General features: G+C 43.0%; 1 long non-coding RNA gene across 2 annotated transcripts in view; it reads right to left on the minus strand.

Moving 5' to 3' along the window:
- LOC141574246 (uncharacterized) overlaps nucleotides 1-5,742 on the minus strand; it is a 335,328-nt gene extending 329,586 nt beyond the window's left edge. For both annotated transcript variants that reach the window (XR_012501158.1, XR_012501159.1), the window contains exon 1: nucleotides 5,642-5,742. This is a non-coding gene — a long non-coding RNA (uncharacterized LOC141574246). The remainder of the gene's footprint in view (nucleotides 1-5,641) is intronic.
- Nucleotides 5,743-11,574: the final 5,832 nt, after the last annotated feature.

Here is an 11,574-nt window from a genome sequence, read left to right on the forward strand (position 1 = left end):
GAATAGCAACTGTAAACACTAAAGCTATTTCCCGTGGGGTTTTCTTTCTTTTAAGCAACTCCCTCAACTTTCTATTCTTTCTGTTGTTCACTTCTCTTGCTCAGTGGGAAATATTCAATGCCATTTCTTTCTGAGAAATAATTTATCTCCACTTTGCTGTCAGGACCCTTATCATCTGTGGATTAAAACCCATGCCTCCCATAAATCAACTTGATTTAAACTTCGTCTCTGTCTCCCTTTGCTTCCCCTCTCATTCTTTCTCTAATCTTCCTCTCCCCATGCTCTTACCTCCTTTTGACTATTCATGGGACGGATATTTAGTCTGGCCATAAAGTTATGTGGTAAGGATGTTTTACCAAGTGATTTACCTCAGCCATTCAGTGTAACATCCCGGAAGTTCTAACAAGGCCGCTCCTCAAAGACTAGCTCACCAGCTAGGTGGTAGCTCCAGCAATAGAAATGTGACAGGTAAATTGTATACAATCCTTGAAACCCTAAAGCAATTTGTTTCTGTTCCTTTCGGAGGTGAGGATAATCAGAGTGGTTTTTGGAGATGCAGGCAGGTTGACTCTGATTATAACCTGCCAATAGGAAAATGCTGAAAGACCAGAACTGGGTGAGCCCAGTAGGCTGACCTCGGGTCCCAGAAAAACAGGAGAAACCTGGAGAAAGACTGGGAGCATACAAAGGCGTTACCCTATGTTACTAGGCAGTATCCATAATGCTGAGTGCACAGAAGGTCACTGTTAAAAGCACCACACCTGAGAATGTAACGTCAAACAGATGAACATTCTACCAAAACTCACAATTCTTCTGTCAGTTTAATATTCCAGGAAGACACAATGGATTACTTCTATTGCCTGGGCATTTAACAGTAATGCGATACATGATCAAAACAAATTCTAGTGCTTTAGAGCCCAAGCCTTTGCTGAAATGATCAGTCCTTTAGAGCCATGGGAAAAAAAAATATACTCTGGAGAATGCCATCTTATATACCAGACTCCTTGTAACCAAAGGCTTTGTGGTACCCTTAGGCTTAATCACTGACTCTGTTAAAAATGATTTCTACTTCTAAGTGATTTTTCATCTCGAGATTTCAAAGGACACTTTTAACAACAGAATGAAACAGAAACGCTCAGCTAAAGAAAGTCCTGTTTGTAGCATTTAACTAACAGTCTTATACTGCTGTCTGTTTCTGAGCAGAGTTCGAATTTTTTTTCTTTTTTTTTTTTTACTTAACCAAACTCAGCTGTCTTATATCTTTCTGATTTCCACTGCAACCACTGCAGCCTTGGAGAGTACAACCAAAAAGATGGACCTTATCAATAGCAGTTTCGATACCCACTAGAGAATCAGCAGAAGCAAAGCTGCCTTCATCTCACCCTACGAAGCCCTCCAGCCCCTGCTGAGTCTCAGGACGCTTCATCTACTCTCCTGGGTGGACGCTAAATTCTTTCACTGTTGCCCATGTAGGATGACATCCTCTCCCTGAATCCCTGAACCCTAAACTCTGCTGCTCTGGGACGGTTCCAGCATGATAGGCACTGGCATGGGCATGGCTTCAGTCTATGTAATGACCCACTGAAGGCATTCATGTGATTTCTTCAAGGTCTTTTTCTGTCCATATACCATTTTTTTCTTCCCTTTACCACCTACTTTATTCCAGCTGAGGTGTCTTGAGAGTCTAACAGATTTTGTTACAAGTTCACAAAATAATCTCTCAGTTTCTTGAAGTGATAAAGGTACAGCTCTTTATACTCGCTCTTCCAGCTCCCAGGCACATAGGAACCACAGACAGATATACAAGGGTTGGGTCAAAGATCAAAGCATAGTGGCTCTTTCAAAAGTGCCCTTTCCTACTTGTAATCAGCGAGTCATTCTCGGCAGAACTCTTCTCTATTCAATAGCCTTATGGTGATGACTAAGACAAAAACATGGAGCTAACATATAGTAAATATATGATAAATATTATTATTATGATCTTATCATAGCTTGTTATAAGAAGAAGAACACTGGATCCAATCATGATTTTAGTTCCACTTCCTGCGAATCACATACAAGCCTCTTAACCTCTATTTGGCCACCGTGAGCCAAGTCAAGCTTCACCTACACAGACACTAGTAAAGTCTAGTCACAAGTGATGTTCACGTATCTTTTTCCTACCCCAAAATCATAATTTTGGGAGTATGCATAGACTCATTTGAGATCTCTTTTTTTCTATGTTCTAGGCACTGTCTTAAAAGATTTACATCTATTACTGCATCCCATCCTCACAACATCTCTGTGATATATTTTTTATCTGTCACATTTTGCAGAAAAATAAACCAAGGAGGTTTAAAAATTCATCCAAGTAGCTACAACTAGCTAGTGGTAAAGGAGGACCCAGGGAGACCAGATGACCCACTAATGAAAGGCAGAACCCAATGGAAAACTCAAGTTCTTGACTTGCTGACTAGTGTCACCACAGCTGGTGACAACAGTGGGCTCAAATAAATATCCAGTCCCTCAATAGACTCACAAATTTAAAATCTCCAAAGACCATTCCTGGCATTGACTGAAGGAGGCACTTCAGCACGGAGAATGCACTGTCTTTCTTCTCTGGAGGCTGAACACCCTGAAGTATGACAACCGTCAACGAAGTGTGCCTGGTGAACCCGCGTGCTTCTGGCCCAAACTGCACTGTCCCCGGCCCCCCGGGAAAAACACCCCGCCCACCCTGCTGACAAACGTGTAACCTTCCGCCTTGTCTACTAAGCGTGTATCCGATCATTTTAAATTTTACAAGGGAGAAAGATGCAGGGTTTAATTTAACCTGTGAGAGCACGGCCACCCCGCGTTTACTCTGGAGTCGCAGAATGAGCTCATCCACCCTGGCCAGCATGCCCAGAGGCAGGCTGGATGTGCAGTAACGTCAGCCTGTCACCCGAAGTTGAACGTGTCCCGTGATCCGCGACGCCTTGCCATCCGTGGAGGATAAACCGCAGGGAGATGGAGGAGAGCCCTCAGCGCCGGGCTGGGGTTTGTGACCTCAACTCAGAAGCGAGTTCTGCTCCACACAGCCTGGGGTGCCCCGCTCTCTCGCTAGTGCTCCGGGGAGGCTTCATGCAGCCCGAGGTAGACAATCACAAGCAGGCACGGAGCACCTGGCCCGGTGACCCCTCCTGTGCAGGAAGAGCTCGGGCTTGTCCCTCCCTCTGACACACCTTCCAAATCCAGTGCCAGGGCCGGGAGGCGGGGGGGTCTCCACACCTGCCTCCCCCGTCCACTGGGGATGCGTGCTGAGTGGAAGGAGGCGGCACAGAGGAAGAATCAACACAGAAGCGTGGGTGCTGAGTGGGGATAAGAGGGGACTTTTTTCTGCCTTTCCTGAGATGGTCGTAACTCTCTTCACCCAGCAGCAGGCCGTGGGTTTGAGAAGAAAAGGAGAGCGGGGGGCTCCTGAGCACGTGAAATATACTCATGCCACCAAAATTCACCCTTAGCGCTGACAGCAGCGGCCCGTGATTTAGGTAGGAAACCGCTCCCGGCACCTACGCTGTTAGCTCAGAGGCACTGACGAGGCTGCACACCAGAGGGAAGACACACAACAGGTATGATGCTTGTTCCCCTTATGAAATCAAAAGCCTTGCCCTTTCATGGCATTATTCTGTATGCTCATAAATATGGATATGAATATATAACACAAAATAGTGACTTCCAAAATGTGGTTGCTTGTATGGCGTGTTATAATGAACATTAGTCAATTTTGGATGTCTATCATGCAAGCATTTTTTTCTATTTGAGGGGGATATGGAAGTGGAGGTGGGGTTCCATCTCTCACTATCTAAAAAAAAAAGAGTGTAAATTGTCTTTCCTAGCCCTCTGGCAGTTGGGGTATAGGTGTCAGGCATAACATTAGCCAGCAGAGGTCCCAACTGAATTTTTGAATCTTTGAACCTTGAGAAAGTAATACAAAAAATTTCAGAGGAAATTAAAGCCTCCAAAAAACACTAGAAAACAGAGTCTACAATATATAAAAGGAATTGTATGACCATGACCAAGTAGCTTAACATCTGAACATCAATCAATGCAACACATCGTATCAGTAGAATAAAGAACAGAAACCATGTGATCATCTCAACAGGTGCCAAAAAAAAAAAAAAAAAGCATTTTACAAAATTCCATACCACCTCATGACAAAAACACTCAACAAACTAGGGACAGAACAAAACTTTCTCAAGCTGATAAATAGCATCATGGAAAAACTAAGCTAATATCACACTTAATAGTGAAAGACAATGCTTTTTCCTTAAGATGAAGAACAAGATGAGGGGGGAGGGTGTAGCTCAGTGGTAGAGTGTGTGCTTAGCATGCACAAGGTCCTGGGTTCAACCCCCAGTACCTCCCCCAAGGATAAATAAATAAACCTAATTATCTACTCCCACTGAAAAAAAAGGCAAATTTTAAAATTTCATTTAAGATAGCATTCTAAAAATAGAATACTTAAGAGCAAATTTATACAAACTACAAAAACGTGGTTGAAAGAAATTACAGAGAGAATGTGTTTACTCAGAGCAGCGGCGGTGAAGTCGAGAGTCAAGCAGTCGCAGAGTCTGAGGATGAAGACGCTGATGACAAGAGGGCCCGGCGTCCTGGAGGCCGGCCCAGTGAGGACGGAGCAGGGGACTGCTCCTATTCGCAGGATGGGATTTCTAGTTGGGACATGACTCCAAATTTGGGCCCACTTTCTGAGTCTATTTCCCTTAAATTCAGAGAACTGTGTTTTATCCTTTCAACAAATTCCCATCAGTCAGCATTGGTTTCTATTTTTTGGTAACCAAGAACTCTGACTGGTACAGGTACCATTGCTGCTTAGTCTTTCTCCTTTTCTAATGATTTTGTTTAGCAAAAGAAAAGCCCTCATAATTCCTAAAATACAAATAATGTATACATATATATGTGTTAGCAGTTTCTAAGTGCCACAGCTTTCCTAACATTTAACTCATTTTCACAACAACCTTATAACTTAATAGTAATAATCTGGTAAGGCATATATTATTAATCCTATTTTTACAGGCAAGAAAACCAAAGTTAAAAGAGGCTGCATGATTCTTTAAGAGAGAGCAGGCCAGGGATGGAGACCCGGATCTGGTGAGCCTAGGTCTTGAGCAATGTCTTCCTTGGTTTCTTGTTCTCAAAGCACAGAAAGCACGTTAGCTTGCCTCCCTCTGCGGAGGAAGGCACTGCAGTCAGGTGGACCCCACACCAAACAACAAAGCAACTCAACAATAAGAAATAGTGACATGAGTTACTTATATGCAGTCAATGGTATAAGAAGCAGTCATTAACTGTTATGTTTTCAAAAGTGTTTAATGACATGACAGTATTAGTTGGAAGTTTTAGGATAAACACAGAAACAAATCCAACTGTGTAATATGCAGACAGATGTGTGTATGTGTGTCTTATATACGTGTGTACACATATATAGTATTTTATAAAATACTAAGCATTAACAACAGAAAGACAAGACAGGAAAAGGGTATAAATTTGGAGGAGAAACAGGAGTAGGAGGAGGTAGGCAGTTGTAAAGACAATAAACAGCCCTAGCATTGGGCTTTGAGAGACAAGACTAGGCCCAGGCAATCCACCTTGCTATACTCACCAAAAACCTACTGTGCGTTCAGGGGCCTGAGAGAAAGCCACACCCTTCCTTTCCGTGTCGCAGATTCCTATCACTGTTTAATTGTGGTGGTTAAATCTCCGCTTTCCCAACAGCCGAGTTCTCCCATCCCTTCCTCAATGCTGACCTCTCCTGGCCGTTTTTGATATTGCAAGCCTTCCACTGGAAACCCTACTGAGGCAGCTGTCAACCTGTTCTCTTCACCTGTTGCAGCGGAGCTGAAACGACCAGAGGTGCCTGAGAGGCCATCGCTGCTGGATAACCCTCAGTCTCCCTGGTGTCAGTCTTGCCATTATCCAAGTCCAAGTTCACCATTGGGGGGGGGGGCCCTTAAGAGCTCCCTCACCACCGAGCCCTGGGCACCGGAGATTTCTCTGTTGTGGACACCTTTAGACTCAGGGAGTTTTTCCCGACAGGGTTTCCAGCACTGATTTGAATTTTCTCCCTCTCATTTGTGTTCCCTGGTTTCATGCCTTTCTGCTCACATCTGTGCCCTCCTTCTGCCTAACTGAACAGTATGACGGGCTTTGATCACTGTGAGTCTCCACACTGGCCCATAAAACTACTGAATTTGGCAGCAACATCAATTATGAGAGAAGGAAGGCTGGGCCCTTGGACGACTGAAATTCCATCTGTCACTCTGCGGAACTCTCAGTGTTAAGGGGCTGCGTCCTAACACCTAAAACGAGGCTCCAAAGGTCTCCAGCTGTGGTTGAAAACAGAGCCTCTTTCTGGCCGGTTCTCCTGGACATCACTCCACCACCAAGCAATTTCATGGGTCATAAAACTATTGCAGTCACTAATGGCCAGCCGGCTCTCTCACCAGCCCTGCAACCGACCCAATACAGTCACTTGATAAGGGCATTTGTCAGTCATTCAAACAATATTTTCTCTTCATGCCGAGAGTTAATTGCTGGCTAGGATAGAATTAGAAAGCAGAGTTTTAACCATGAAGATTATCCAACTGGTAAAATGCATTTGATGCCATTTATATTACGGTCAGAGCCCAACAAACAATTTGAGATGGGTGATTTTAGGTGACACAGACTTTCAATAATAGCCTTGGGGTTTTCTAGGGGCTTTCCCCTTAGAAAGCATGCATACGATTTTGAGTGTTTCTGAGCATATTTGTGGTCAGTCTTTCTGAATTTAAGTTGTTATAAAGCCCGTTAAATTACATAAATTTCACCCCAGGAATGAGAAAGAGGAGAAGGGGGAAGTGGAGAAGAAGCAGCAGTCACCACAGTGAAGCCGGTGTGGGGCCATTTAAGCAAGACGCCGTGAAGCCTTGGGTTTCCAGCCTGCGGTGTCACAGTTGGAAGCACTGTCCTCAATCACGGTTTCCATTTTCATTGAATCTTCGTATTTTGCCTCCAGCCTGTCTGCTTTCAATTTAAGTCTAGTTTATTTCAGGCCTTGGGCCTGCGGCATCCTGCTAATGACAGGGTCGTATAATCTAAACAATCTGTCTTTGTTTTCCTGGGGTGCAATCTCTTTGCCTTTGCAAAGAGTCTAGGAACATTGAGTCCCCATATTACACAAACATGTGATGAACATAAATATAATTATAAGCAAACAGGAAGCATCGTAAACGTTCACGGATATAGAGAACAAACTAGTGGTTACCAGCGGGGAGAGGGAAGGGGAGAGGCGCATGACAGGAGCAGGGGATTCAGAGGTACAAACTACTGTGTATAAAATAAGTAAGCTACAGGGATCCACTGCACAGCACAGGGAAGACAGCCAATATTTGACAACTGTAAATGGGCTATAACCTTTAAAAACTGTCAATCACTATATTGTGCACCTGAAATTTATGTAATATTGTACGTCAACTATACCTCAATTTAAAAAAATTTTTTAAAGTACCTACACTTGGTCTTGACACTGAACATACGACAGAAGTATATATTAGCTAGCATGTGTTGGGTACAAGAAACAGAACAAGCAGCTAAAGCTGGTTTAATTGGTAAGAACGGTTATTTCCCTCCATCACAAAAGTTCTGGACCCCAGGCAGTCCCACGGTCTGTGTGGTCACTCAACAACAGAATGAGACCCGCGTTCCAGACAGCTTTCTGCTCTGCCACCCTTAAATTACTGGCTCTCATTTTTGGCTTTTCTCCTTGGCGTGGCGAGATAATCAGCAGAGCATCAGGCATAAAATAGGAAATTTTATTTGCAAGCATTTTTTTTTAATCAGAGTTAAATATTTCCCAGAAACCACAGAGCTGATTTCCATTCAGGTCTTTATGGCCAGAATTGGGCCCAGTGCCCAAGTCCCAGCTGCCAGACATGCAGCAAAGACAGTATTTTAGGCATTTTCAGCAGGATGAGGATTCTGCCAGCAAAGAAACATCAGTAAACTCATAGGATGCGTGAGCAGTCAGCACCGTTGGCCACACAGTACAAGGGACACTTTACTTTCAAAGAGCTTACACTTGACTATTAATAATAACATCATTCTGTTTGCAGATGCTAACTACTATATATAAAACAGGTAAATGACAGATTTCTACTATATAGAACAGAGAACCATATTCAATTCCTTGTAATAACATATAATGGAAAAGAATCTGAAAAGAAAATACGGGTATGCATATGTATAACAGAATCACTTTGCTGCACATCTGAGACTAACATTGTAAATCAAGTATGCTTCAGTAAAATTTTTTTTAAAGGAAAAAATATTTTGCAGTAACTTATAACGAAAAAGAATGTGAAAAGGAATCTGTGTACGTATATGTATGACTGAAACAGGATGCTGTACACCAGAAATTGACACACGATTGTAAACTGACTATATGTCAAAATAAATAAATAAATAAATAAATAGATAAATTCTTTAAAATAACATCGTTTTGGATGTGACTGGCAGTTCACAAAGTGCTTCTGAATAAAGTACCTCACTTAGTCTTCCCAATACCTTGCAAAATAGATCAAATTACTCTTTCCATGCTTTTAAGGAGGAAACTGAAACTCAGGATGGAAAGAGGCTAGTAACATAGAACAAGTCAAGCCTCCTTCAACCTTGTAAAGTCTAGCAGTATGCAAACACGGGAACTGTGGGGAGAGACTGGAATTGGAATGGAGACATTAAGGCCCAGAGACTGAGTCAGGGGAACCAGGACTCCATTCACAGGCAGAGCACTACCGAAAATCAGCTAACAGTCCAGGAGAGGTGGAGGTCAGCAAACAAGAAAAAAAAAAAAAAAAAAAGAGCACCCAATGAATGGGTAAATTTTAAGACAGGGATCATAACTGCAAGATCAACTGAGAAGTTTAGCCCCACACAATTTATTGGGCACTTAACTCTCTGTGCAAAGTTCAGGCTGGGGAGAAAATCAATGTGAATCAGACTTAGTCTCTGCGGTCTAAGAGCAGAGTCTAACAGGGAACCAGTCAGTTAATGCCCTGATAGAAATATGCAGCTCAATATCCCATGACTATTTGAGGAAAGATAGAAGGATGGAGGCAGATTTTAGACAGGAGGCAGTATATTCGCTAAACATTGAAGAAAGGATAAAGGCCATGAAAAGCAGGCCAAGGCTTTCTGCAAACTAACGTAAAGTCAGCTAAAATTTTTCCCTACCCTCGGTAATTCTTAACAAAATTAACATGACCTGCCGTTACAAAGGAACTTCTAGTCTTGAGCTGTTGGGATGTGCTCAGTTGAATATAGTCTCAATCACTTCTTTTTTCTAATTTAAAATTCTTCTGAGATTATTCCATTCAATGGAATTCTCAAAAGAGGGGTCAAAAGCAGAAATTAACCAAAAAAAAAAAAAAAAAAGAAAAAAGAAAAAAACAGTACTCACTGGCATTGTCTGTAGGGGAGGTCACAGGGAAGCAAGACCACCAACTGACCTGAGAGCTGAACCCAGGCAACTGGAGGCCCATCAACCCCATCCCCGGTCCTTGGAATGTATGTTCCACCCACCTTTCCCACAGCTGGAGACATTTCAAGGACGTAGCCCTGAGAAAGTAAGATGTTGTTGGGACCATCTGGACTCAACACATGACTGAACCCAGTCAAGGCCTCTACTGAACTTCTAAGATTCTGACGGACAGGGGTGGAGATCTGCTTACCTTGCACTTACCGAGACAAGCCTCATATGTAACTTCCCTTGCTTATTAAAACTGCCTCCTACCAATCTGAAGTATCTGCCTCTTTCTTTGTTCCCTCCTTGCCCTCCTTGTATAGGGGCCAATTTCAGATTTCATCCATCAAACTCCCAGGGTTGCAAACCAACCTTGTCTGACCTTCAAGTAAATAGAGCAAATCCAGATTTGTGGTCATGTGAACTCTGCCATGCACATGGCCTTCCAAAAAATATTTCAGGGACCAGTCATCCAAGTGTCATTTAACATCTCAATGCAACAATCATAGCTTATTGCGTACGAAGGTGAAAACTGTTGCTGGGATGTGTACAGTTGATGGAGAACGGAAGCAGCCTCCTGGGCAGCTAATAAAAGGCCATCTGAAGATATCCTTCAACACTGATGGTACATTTCATTTTTTTTAATGCACTGGAGATTGCATGGAAAATTAGGTTTTGTGAAAGCTAGCTAAGTGGCATGCCTTTCCTTGGGACTTTGCCACTTATATTCATAATATTATTTCTAAACTGACAAGGTGACTCAAATCAAATCCATTTTCAGAACTTTCTTTGGCTGCACTGCTGTAGATTTCTATGTATCACAAATCCACACCTTGGAAACAGACTAAATAAATACCATATCTCATGTACTAGAGTCTTCTGATATCTTTAGTAGTCAAGGTAAAATAGAAAGCCTGATTATTTTTCCTTCCAGCCTTAACTGAGTGAAAAATTGTGCCCACTGTCTTATTAGGGAATCCACACAATTGTTTTCTCTCTCCCTGAGGGAAGTAAAACTAACACTCTTCAGTGTTTACTCTGTCTGAGGCATATATTCATATAAAAAAAAAAATTCAAGGAGGGCATTAAAGTATACAGAAAACTGGGGCTCAGCGGGACAAGTGGATTAAGCTGCCCAGAATCCAACATCTGGTAAGAGGCTGAAATAGAACCTGGGTCAACCTCATGCCCAAGTTTGTGCTCTTTCTACACACAACTGGACACGATTCACTGAGGTGGAGCTGAGTTATGACATCCTGGGTGCACCATCGTAAAAACCTAATGAGGAAGCTTGATCAACAGCACGGAAGGCAGAAAAGGGAAAATGTATTTTCATATTGGAATCAGAATCCTAGAAACAGAGTCCGCAGGAGGGTGACCTCCCCACCAGCGCCGCCCACTCACCAGCCCTTAGGGCAGTCCGAGGGTTCCCGGGTACCTTCCCAGACTCCGATTGGGTCCCCAGACTGCATCTGAGACAGGAAGACAAGAATACAGACACTTTGGGGGAAAAAAAAAAAAAACCGGGTAACTACCTGGGCAAAACAGGCCTTGCAAACTAAAGAACAAAGGCCCTGGGGCCTGAGTCCCAAAGGGGAAAAAAAAAAAAAAAAAAACCGGCTTAAAAGATTCACTCTGTTACAGGAGCAAGTATGCCTAGCTGCCACAAGACGAGAAGCTCAACTATCAATTTTAACCTTATTTGTTCCTGTGCTTTCTTGCACAAAATTCTCATGCATGTCTTTCCCACTTCCATGCCTGAAAGCCACTGCGCAGCCACCTGCTGCTGACTAAGGCGTAGGATGATTTCTGGAAATTACCAGTGATTATGAGACAAACCCTCCCTCTCATTATAAAAGCAACTGGCTCCGTAAACTGCGGGGCTGGCACTTCCCATCTCATCTCCCTTGTGCAGGAGCTAACTCGTCTATCAAAAGCTTCTCCTGCCTAAAAGTTTCCTGCAAGCGATATTCATCTCTACGGTATTAACTGTCGAAGAATCTAGAAAGGGTCCCGTAACACATGAGAAGGGGAAA

This window comes from Camelus bactrianus, chromosome 20, assembly GCF_048773025.1.
Source record: "Camelus bactrianus isolate YW-2024 breed Bactrian camel chromosome 20, ASM4877302v1, whole genome shotgun sequence".
Lineage (NCBI taxonomy): Eukaryota > Metazoa > Chordata > Mammalia > Artiodactyla > Camelidae > Camelus > Camelus bactrianus.